The sequence below is a fragment of the Symphalangus syndactylus genome, chromosome 10 (genome assembly GCF_028878055.3).
Source record: "Symphalangus syndactylus isolate Jambi chromosome 10, NHGRI_mSymSyn1-v2.1_pri, whole genome shotgun sequence".
In the NCBI taxonomy this organism is placed as follows: Eukaryota; Metazoa; Chordata; class Mammalia; order Primates; family Hylobatidae; genus Symphalangus; species Symphalangus syndactylus.
In genome coordinates, this window is record NC_072432.2 from 124221158 (window position 1) to 124232509 (window position 11352).

At 42.9% G+C, this 11352-nt stretch overlaps 1 pseudogene; it reads right to left on the bottom strand.

The window, feature by feature from the left end:
* Nucleotides 1–8576: 8576 nt before the first annotated feature.
* On the bottom strand, nt 8577–10714 carry LOC129491669 (BTB/POZ domain-containing protein KCTD9-like; annotated as a pseudogene).
* Nucleotides 10715–11352: the final 638 nt, after the last annotated feature.

Below are 11352 nucleotides of genomic sequence, written 5' to 3' on the forward strand. Positions count from 1 at the left end.
AATTATCTTTTCTTAATCTTGCCAGGGAAGACAATCATACACAAAAGTAAAAACCCTCCAAACAGAAGAAGTCTCATAAATTACTGGCATTACAATACATTACACAGTCTGGTGCTTTAGCATGCCAAGGTCAAGTTCTCATTCTCTTTGGCTGGGTTACAAGAATGGGTGGGTAGAACCCCAAACAACTGGGTAGAAGAGGGAGATTCAGACTTTCTCATAGAAAAGAAATTTCCAGAACTGACTCAACACCAAGCCACATCGGAGGCACTTTCATGCAGGGGCTAAGGGAATAGACTCTGTGGACAGAATAACTTAGTTTGCATTCTGGCTCTGCTATTTACTGTGTCTCCATGCCATACTCCTCTCATTTGTAAAATGAGAACAGTAGTAGTACTTACTCTATAGGGTTATGAGAGACTGAATGTACAAATAGACAATGGCCAGACCATATGCAGAAATAGTACCCTTACAGTCTGCAGCAACCAGCCCAAAAACCAACCCATTAAGCCCATGAAGCTAGCCTGCCCACAAGTCAGCTTTGTCCAGACTTAATAATTTCCTCACATGTTTTGTTTAATACTGTATTTTTTATTATTCTAATCAACTTTAATTAATAAAGTTTTTTTTTTTTGAGATGGAGTCTAGCTCTGTTGCTCAGGCTAGAGTGCAGTGGCATGATCTTGGCTCACTGCAACTTCTGCCTCCCGGGTTCAAGCAATTCTCCTGCCTCAGTCTCCCAGGTAGCTGGGATTACAGGTGCACACCACCATGCCCGGCTAATTTTGTATTTTTAGTAGACACGGGGTTTCACCATGTTGGCCAGGCTGGTCTCGAACTCCTGACCTCAGGTGGTCTTCCCGCCTTGTCCTCCCAAAGCGCTGGAATTACAGGCATGAGCCACCATGCCTGGCCCTAATCCACTTTTTTTTCTGAGGACTCCTGATTTTCAGAAGTTCTTAAGTGGAGATATTGACCTACATAGTCGGTAAAGGGTTCTATGGCAGACACCAGGCCTGACAGGTGTCCCTTCCTTTGCCCCAGATGGCTTCCAGGAGGGCTTTTTCAACACCCCGTCTCTGTAGGTTCCGGTGTTAATTTCTCAAGTGTCCTATTGATGCCTTTGATTCTATCTGTCTTCTGGGCCCAAGACCCTTGGTTCTGGAAGGCTCTCTTCCCATGTTGCACTATTTTGTGGATCCCATAATCTACTTTTATCCTTCATGATGCCATGTTCACATGTCAATTACACTATCCTTTTCAGCCTTGTCTGATGGGAAAATTCCTCCAGGAAATTCTACATACACCAATATAATTCTATATATGCCCATTTATATCTCTGATCCATTAGCCTACCAGAATTATCCTATAAAATACCTAGATATATAGAGAAATTTGCAACTCTGGTTTCTACTTCCAGATTACAGCAGGCAGAAACTTTGGCTCTTGGCCCATCGAGTCACTCTGGATCTGTTTCAGTGTTCCAGACTGGGACTTAGGGGCAAAATGAGGCCTTGTCCTTCGCCTCGAAAAAGCTCAAAATTTTACTTCAGAAAACTGGCATGTCTAGGTTTCAGATTGTCCTGGGTCTTCCAGTGTCCTGAGCACACTGAGGCTTATTCCTTTGCTTTTCGTTGTCTGTACCAGCCGCTTATACAGAGCCAGTTCTGACCTGGAGGGTGATGGCATGGGATTTAAGATTGGTGACTTGGGGGTTTATGGGAATATGTATGAATTCCAGTTTAGTTCCAATTAGTGGCTCTGAATTTTCTTTCACTTGATGTGGCCAGATTATGCTGTGATATTGGCAGAAATGAGTTCCTGACTTTTTCCCCTATGGTCTAGATAGCAGAAAATCCAGCTCAGCTAGAAATATAAGCTTGTGCACAGACACTGCTGAAAATGGTGGCTGATGTGGGGGCTCTAGGAGACTGGCCCTGGTTTCACATTATCGTGGATCCTATGGAAAGTGGACACTGGTAAAAGTGTTTCTGGAGGATTTTAAGATGCGCCACTGGTGCTCTAATTTCCCTGGGTCCTGGAGCCATTGGTTCTGATAACTGATATCCCGGATCTTCAAGGAGGGTAGACTTTAGGACCACACTAGAGGTCAGGGTCCTGGCCTGGACTTCAGATTACCCCTGGTGGTCCTGAGCTGCACTTGAGCTTATTTCCTCAAGCTACCCATCAGAAAACAGGAGCCTTGTTGAGATGAGCCTGGTTCATTGCTAATGAGCTTGGCTTAATTTTGCCCCCAGAAGCTTGAGGATTTGTTTGGATTTGGCATCTCTATTCATTTTTTTTTTTTTAAGCAAGCATGTCTAGTGGACTTAGTTGCATGCTGGTTGGAGGGAAAATTAATCTCTGACCTGAGCAGCCTAATGGCAGGCCAGCTGGCATCAAGCTTGGACTCTGAAAGGGAGGCATTAGAGTTTGGGCCTCGCTGTCTGTAGACAACCAGGTGGCCCTTTGGGAAAGTGAGATCAACTCTTCATTGAAAGGAGGTTGATATTGAAGAAAAGAACTTTCACAGTGTGTGAATACTTTTTTTTTTGTTTTGAGACAGATTCTCACCCTGTCACTCAGGCTGGAGTGCAGTGGTATGATCTCAGCTCACTGCTACCTCCTCCTCCTGGGTTCAAGCAATCCTCCTGCCTCAGCCTCCCAAGTAGCTGAGATTACAGGCATGTGCCACCACACCTGGCTAATTTTTTAAAAATAATATTTTTGGTTGATTAGGGGTTTCACCATGTTGGCCAGGCTAGTCTCAAACTCCTGACCTCAAGTGATCTGCCTGCCTCGACCTCCCAAAGTGCTGGGATTACAGCCGTGAGCCACTGTGCCCAGCCAGTATGTGAGTTCTTAACAGTCAAAGCAAAAGAGCATGTAGGTAACAAGTTTGTAATGGAAGAAGGACTAGAAGGAGGTGATTAGACATGGTTTAGAACAGTGATAGTGTGGCTTGAAAGCTGTGGCACGCAGCTGGTAGCCCAATGTTCCCAAGAACCACCATCCATTTGGAAGCAAACCCTTCCTCAGAGTGGCCTGTTGGAGTCTCCACCCATGTAGAATCAGCTTGCAGAGCTGGTGCCTCAAAAGAAAAGCTTTGCAATGAATTAGAAGGGCCATTTTAAGAGAAAAGGTGCTCTGCTAGTGATAGCTGACAGCTAATTTGGAGACCGAAGGACTATTTCTTTAATATAACAGGTGACTCTGAGTCATTAAGAAAAATATTAAATTATATTCTGCAGATTCTAAGAATACATCTATAGGATGCATTTACAAAGACTAGATTATTACAAACAATTCAAGTAATGACAAGTTCAGTAACCTAGAGAATTCACTGACATGGAGCACCATTTCTCAGTGTCAAGGTCTGTTGCAAGGACCATAGTTTCATCAAACTAGGTTGAAAGAGAAATCACTAGAAGGATACTGGGCTCTCTCAGGAAATGAGAAAGTAGGTATGGGCCTCATAGATGCTAAAACCAATAACTAGAGGGTCAGAGAAGAGAATTCTCTCTTTTTCTCTGAAGCCAGGTAGTCCATTTTCTTTGCTTTTCTTAATCTCCCTGATTCATGATCAGCCTTTTCTTTTCTTTTCTTTTCTTTTCTTTTCTTTTCTTTTCTTTTCTTTTCCTTTCCTTTCCTTTCCTTTCCTTTCTTTTCTTTTTTATTTTTTTGATACAGAGTCTTGTTCTGTCACCCAGGCTGGAGTGAAGTGGCATGATCATAGCTCACTGTAACCTATAATGCATGGACTAAAATGATCTTCCTGGCTCGGCCCCCTGAGGAGCTGAAACTACACTCAGGCATGTGCTAACACACCTGGTTGATGGTTTTTGTTTTTGTTTTTGTTTTTTTTGAGACAGAGTCTCACTCTGTTGGCCAGGCTGGAGTATAGTGGTGCAATCTGGGCTCACTGCAACCTACACCTTCCGGGTTCAAGCGATTCTCCTGCCTCAGCTTCTCAAGTGGCTGAGATTACAGGCAGATGCCACTGCGCTGGGCTAATTTTTGTATTTTTAGTAGAGATGGGGTTTTGTCATATTGGCCAGGCTGTTCTTGAACTCCTGACCTCAGACAATCCACCTGCTTCGGCCTCCGAAAGTGCTGAGATTACAGGCGTGAACCACCATGCCCGGACCTTTTTTTCCCCTAGTTTCTATAGTGTCAGGGTCTTGTAATGTTGCCCAGCCTGGTCTAGAACTCCTGGCCTCAAGTGATCCTCCTGCCTTGGCCTCCCAAAGTGCTGAAATTATAGGCAGAAACTGCTGTGCCTGGCCCTAGATCAGCATTTTATATTTTAGCATGCACATGGCTGTCCCATCCGAGCTGCATGTAGCCTTCTAGATACTCAATAAGAACTCAGTACAGGCTGTCTGGTCCTCCTGTCTTTTGGATCCAGTTCTCTCATGACATCATTTGCTTGGCTCATAGTATTGGTATTGGCATGTATTGGTGGTTCTTAGGTCATGTCTCCAGCTCTGGTCCAATCAGCTGTGGTCATGGGGGCAAAATGACTGTAAGAGGAGTTTTATTCAGTCATTCACTCAATAAATATTGAACATCAAAAAATTTTGTTTTGGCCAGGTATTCTAAGTAGCTGGAGTTCAATCTTGAGCAAAGCATACATGCATGGGTCTTGTTGTCATGGCCTTATAGTATAGCAGGGAAGACAGATATTAATGAAATATTGTAAAAATTATTTATTTATTAGAGACAGGGTCTCACTCTGTCGCCCAGGCTGGAGTGCAGTGGTGTGGTCATAGTTAACTGCAGTCTTGAACTCCTGGCCTCAAGGGGTCCTCCTGCCTCAGCCTCCTGGGTAGCTGGGACTACTGCTGGGACCACTATTTATTTTAAATTTGTTTGTAGAGACAGAGTTTTGCTATCTTTCCCAGGCTGGTCTGCAACTCCTGGCCTCAAGTGATCCTCCTGTCTTGGCCTCCCAAAGTGTTGGGATTATCAGTGTGAGCTGCCAGGCCTGGCCAGATACTAATGCAGTATTAACACACACGAATATGTAACAAGATGCTGTAGGGTGCTGAATGCAATCATGTTTTCTCAATTCGATTACAAAGGCTTACAATAAGGAAAAACCACAGCAAGCATTCTATACTCTAAGTTGGAGGGACAGTTAGTGCTCTGGACCAGCCACACCACTCAGGACTTCCTGGGAAGCACTCAGAGAACAGACCCAAATGCCTCCCACAATACCTGACCCCCCTCCTCTGGATATGAGAAGAGGACCTGGAGGGGGAAGAGGAATGCTGCCTTTTGGAGGACAGCAGTGTTTGAGATGTGAAGCTATTCTTGTCCTTCTCCTCCTCAAGCTGGAGGGAAAGTGGGGATTTTTTCTTTCCGAAGCCAAGGCAGGGAAGCCCCCAAGAGAACCATTAGTGAAGGAACTGCCTTATATTCTTACCAACAGTTCGGTTAATAACAAATTAAGTAACATACAGTAGGGTCTGTAAGCGGGCATCTGCTCATCTAGCAGACTTGCTGGGCTGCTGCTGTGTTACTGGAACAGGACAAAGGCTTTCTGGGGAGAGATCTGTGGCAGGTGGGAAGGAAGTCAATGTTTCCCTGCCTCAAGATTCAGGTTATTGCCAACTACGGAAGTTGGATATTACAAGGGCCTACTGGCTGAAGAATTGGCCATGAGGGAAGAAGAGATTGGGGCTACAGAGGCCCTGGGCTGCTACATTATGGGATAAATTAATGCACATTAAAGCCAGCAGTGACTGGCCCAGTCACTCTAAGAGCGACCATCTGTTTGGGAATGAGCCCTCCCTCCGAGGGGCCTGTGGAATGTCTACCCGCCTACCTGACACTAAAGACCAGAGATCTAGGAGGGCAGTTAACGGCCCTTGGGAGGGAATGCCAAGTTCACTCTTGTTCCTCTTTTTACCCCAAGACCAAAGGAGCAGGTACAAGGAAGAGAAAGAGGGAAGGGGAGGTGCGTGAGAACAGACCCCAGATTGTGTCCCCTACAGCATCCCCCACCCTCTCACCCTCAGCCACTGGAGCCACAAAGAAGAGAAAGAGACCTGATCGAATATTGACTCAAATTTTAAAATGAACAGGACCAAGCCTTTAAGAAACAGAATGCAATTGTTTTCATCATGGAAACTGATCACTAAGATTATCACGGTATTCAGTGAAAAGGGCTTTTAAATAAGGGAGTAAGTAAGGGGCTCAGGGTTTGGGGGAGGTGGACAGAAAGCAGAGAGGCATTGCAACCATGTGCCCAACTCCACCTGGCCAGAAACCTACGGAGGCAAGAAATCAGTGTGAAATGAACGCCCTCCAGGGAGACACAAGGAAGGAGTCTGCTGTCAAAGAGAATACAAAGAAAGATTGGGTGTGTGGCTGTAAAAATTGGCATTTTGAATTAGACCTCTAGTGCACCTTTCATTCTAAGGGGAGAAAAATAGGCCCAGGGAGAAGTGACCTCCTTGATCCCACATGGCCAGTTGCTGGAGAAAGGCAGAGACTAGAATGCAGTGCTGGGCTGACTTGGGTGGTCAAGTGCATTCCTTCTCCAACATTTAGCATCATTTAGCATCATCCCACAAGGGAGTGAGAAGGCAGGGGGGTATCTGATGCTGACAACAATCATTTCCCCCCTTGTAACATTCTTCATGGTCAGCCCTGGGAATCAGATTTCTGCTTTTTATGGAATTCAAGACCAGCTACAGTCACCTAGTATTCCTGTGAACAGGTGCTGGCTTTCTTCTTCTTCTTCTTCTTCTTTTTTTTTTTTTTTTAAACACTTTATATCGTTTATTAATGCAGTATACATTAGATGTAAAATCTGCAGTTTCTAAGCACACCATGTTTAGATCTTTCAGATCCTTTTGCAGTTTTAGGTTATTTCTACAGAGGTACCTTTAGGTGAATGAATAACACATTCTGTAATTCCTGAAAATATAGTATAGAGTGAAATAATTTAAATATAATTTAGGCGCATGTTGATTATGAAAATAGATTATCTCTCAATACAATACTTCTCTGTCTTGGTAAAAATAATAAAGCAAAGAAAATAACTCATTTCTGAAGTTGCTTTCCTTCACTTGTAAAGGTCTGATCTCCTCCCACTATGCATATGTACCCTTTACTGTTAAGGAAAGCTTTGCATATGTAGATATAGAAGAATAAGCTACGTAAATACTAAAGATATGTCATTCTCCCAAAGGAAACACAGGGGTTTTTCAATGATTCTTTGCCTCATGTTGATGAGTCTGTAGAATTCAGAACCCATTTGGACACAGCTAATATCCCTGCTCTTGGAGTAGAAATAAGGACACCAGGTCATTTGTAGGGAGGTACAGGCCCTTCCTCTGCTGCTGCAGAGAGGCAGTGACTCAAGAAAACTGGGCTAAAATTTGTTTAAAAAAAAAAAAAGTAAAAGAATCACAGGTTCTGACTGGTATTACATCTTGGACCAGCCATATGCCTTTATTTTTACTTTATATATTTTTTTCGGTGGCTGTAATCAAATGTGTTTAAAATTCCTCATTCCCTACTGTGGGGTTCTAGCTGCAATTATATTACATTGCCGTTTAACAGGCAACTCTACCATCTTCATTCATATAAGCTTTGATTGCAGTAGCTCTGGATTTAGTATCTATTTCTAAGCTGGCCCTATATAAACTATTTGGTATTTGAATTAAATGAATATTAATGATAGACTTTGGTTTTTTGGTTTTGAAGTATCTTCCTATGCTTGTGATGATTGTATGAGAAAACTAGGCTAATAGTGTAAATAGATAGAATTGCTTGGTCTGGTGTTGAGTGGAACTTGCCTAGAATGAAATTCTGAGAAATTCTCATTTATAAGTGTTGTAGTGATAGGTAAGTTATTCCTCCATCCGGAGTTCCACTGTACCTTTGGAATGACAGTGATGTACAACGATGTCTTTCTTTCCACTCTGTCTCAATCAGTAAGAACTGGGTATTACTTTAATTTAGCTACTGTTTTGTCCTAAAAAGTAAACATTATGAAAATGAGCCTGAAAAGAGTCTTAGGGAGTCTGGTCTCACCATATTCATACGGTGTGACAGGTATTTAAAGAGGGAGGCATCACTAAAGTTATTTATGAACCTGAACAACGTTTTCCAAGTTTTCATGAAGTTTTAACAATTTAAATATCCATACTGCATCTAGGTATTCAATAAATATAATTGCATATGTTATGCTTTCCATAAATTAAAATCCCCAAGTGCCTCTCAAACCAAGATGGTATTTCCACATCACGCCTATTTAAAAGCAAATATAATAGATACTATTCCTGCTCATAAAACCAGGTAAACCCCCCTACCCCGTTCAAAAGGCAGAAATATCTAGTTTCCCTACATCTATTGAATGAGTGCTTTTGTGTTAAAAATCAGAATATGGAAAAAAACGTCAGTTTTTTCTCCTATGCACCGCTGAGAACAAGCATAATCCTCTAAATGATTTTTAAAAATTTCCTTACAGTGTTACTTCTTCTAGACAACTGAGTGGGTGGAGAAAGAAAAGTGATAAGGAAAACGTTTTCATTTTCTACATCTTCCAGCCCCTAAAATTCTCATCTGACACTTTGTGACATGGGTAATGGTGTCAGCATCTCTTCAAATATAGCTCCCTTCATGTTGGACCCACTCAGGTTGGCTTCTGGAAGATCACGCCCAGACAGATGACAGTTCTCTAAATCAGTTCCTGCCAGAGTTGCTCCTCTGAGGTTACAGTTCTTCAACTTTGCATTTTTTTAAGGTAGCCACTCTCAGGTTAATTCCTGTCATCTGACTTCCTTCCATATCCACACCTTTCAGATTAGCACCTTCTAAATTGGCTTTAAGACCAGAAGGATCCTCAAAATTACAGTTTCAGGGATGCTCCTTCTGCATTAGAACAGAGCATCTTGACTCCCTGGAGATTTGCACGGTCAAGCACTGATCCAGAGAGATCAGCTCGTTCAAGATTTGCACAGCAAAGATTTGCATGTGCGAGATTGCAGCGGCTTAAATTGGCAATTTTGAAGTTAACATATTGAAGGTCCAAACGAGAAAGATCAGCACCACTGAAGTTCAAACCCTGGCATCGCAGTTCTGACTTGGTTGGAGTTGCTAGCAAAAATCGGACAAATTCCTTTTGGGATATTGGTGAATGATCCTCCGGTGGTTGAGAGTTCTTTATTGCCACTTCTAGGTGTTCAATCAATGAATAAATGCCAAAAAATCTTGCTGCTTCTAACACACCCAATAAATTAATACCATTATTTACAATGAGCTGTCCACAACGCAAGTAATTCAAAATGAGTTCAAAGTACTCAGGACTTCGGTCAATTAAGAAAGCTCCTCTAGGATCTTACTTATTTCCCCAGACACCTTTGTCCTTAAACATGTGGGCCAGCACACTGTCAGGTTATTTATTCACTGAAGTGCTCCGTGTAGTTGTAAAGTACCGCGCCTCCAACATTTGATGTCAGCCAGTCTATGTGGAATCCCAACAATCCTTCAGGAGGCTTAGAATCTGTCTGAGGATCTTCCGTTCTTGGGGCTGCCGTTCAGGAACAGGGCCACCCGCCTCATCGCGCTGACCCTGCTGGGTCCTGAGTGAACCACCACCCTCCCACCTGGTCCTCCTCCCACCTTTTTCTCCTCCTGCCCTTCCCCTCCCTCTACCCTCTCGGATTCGCCTCCCTTCACCACCTTCCTGCCCTTGGAGACATACCACACATACGCACCGGCTTTCTTCTAATGGTATTACCAAGATTAATGAGCTGAACAGAACATACATTGAAAGCATTGTGATTAACTGACTTGTAACAACTCCCTAATGGTTCTCTTATATTTTTGGGTTTATTGTAAATAACAAAATGGCACCTCAAGTGGTTGAATCTCAACTACTTCAAGGTTTATTCTCAGGTCAGGTACTTTATCCTCAAGGTTTTATAAATATATTCCCCTCATTTATATTTCATTCATTCATTCATTCCCCAGACATTCATTAAACAGTTTCTTTGTGTTAGGCTCTAAGGTGGGTACAATATTGTCCATTGACTTTGCAGCTCACTGTCTAGTATGAGAGAAAAGTCTGTAGACAAATAATAGCAAGTAAAGTGTGCTAGCTGCTACCTTAGAGGTGTTGCAAAAGTGCAAAGAGTGGTTGGAAAACAAAATCTTTGAAGAGATATGAGTCTTGAAGTTGGAAAAAAGCAGAAGGGGGTACTCCAGGGAGAGAGATTATGATGGAGAAATGTGGAGATATGGCTGCATGTCATGATTAGAAACTGCAAGATTTATTCTGTTACAAAGATACATTCACATGTGTGTTCATTGCAGCACTATTCATAATAGCAAAGACATGGAATCAACCCCAATGCCCATAGTTGATAGACTGGATAAAGAAAATGTGGTACATATACACCATGAAATACTATGCAGCCATAAAAAGGAAAAAGATCATGCCCTTTGCAGGGATATGGATGGAGCTGGAAGCCATTATCCTCAGCAAACCCATGCAGGAACAGAAGCCCAAACACTGCATGTTCTTACTTATAAGTGGGAGCTGAACAATGAGAACACATGGACACAGGGAAGGGAACAACACACACTGGGGCCTGTTGGAGGGTGGGGTCAGGGGAGGAAGAACATTAGAAAAAATAGCTAATGCATGGGGGGCGTAATACCTCGGTGATGGGTTGATGGTGCAGCAAACCACCATGGCACATGTTTATGTAACAATCCTGCACTTGTACCCCAGAACTTAAAAAAATTAAAAAAAGAGTTTTTTTATCCCAACTTCTAGACCATTTGGGAAGATTAGTGTGTGTGGATGAAGCGCACAGGGTTCAAAACTGGGAATGACAGTTGATAAGGGTGGAAAGGGGAGGCTGATGCTGGATCACCGGGACTGGGAATGCCATGCCGAGGACTTGACACTTGATCCTGTACTTTGTAGGGAGCCACCCATTGAACAGCTTACTAGAAAATGTGCTTCTTAGAAAATGTCACCCAGATGGGGGTATGAAGAGTGGATTAAGGGTGACAAGAATGGAGGCAGGATTAACAGTTTGGCTTATTTAAAAAAAAAAAAATCATTGGTATTTAACCTCATTCCCAAAGAACTTGAAATACTTTATAAAAATAAAGAGCAAGAGAACAAAGCATTTTATGAAGAAATTGGGGGTAGATAGGGAGAGAAAGAGGACTCTTGGGGTAAAATTATACACTAAAATGCATGTCCCAGGCTGGGTGCGGTGGCTTAGGCCTATAATCCCAGCACTTTGGGAGGCCGAGGCAGACAGATCACTTGAGGTCAGGAGTTCGAGACCAGCCTGGGCAACATGGTGAAACCTTGTC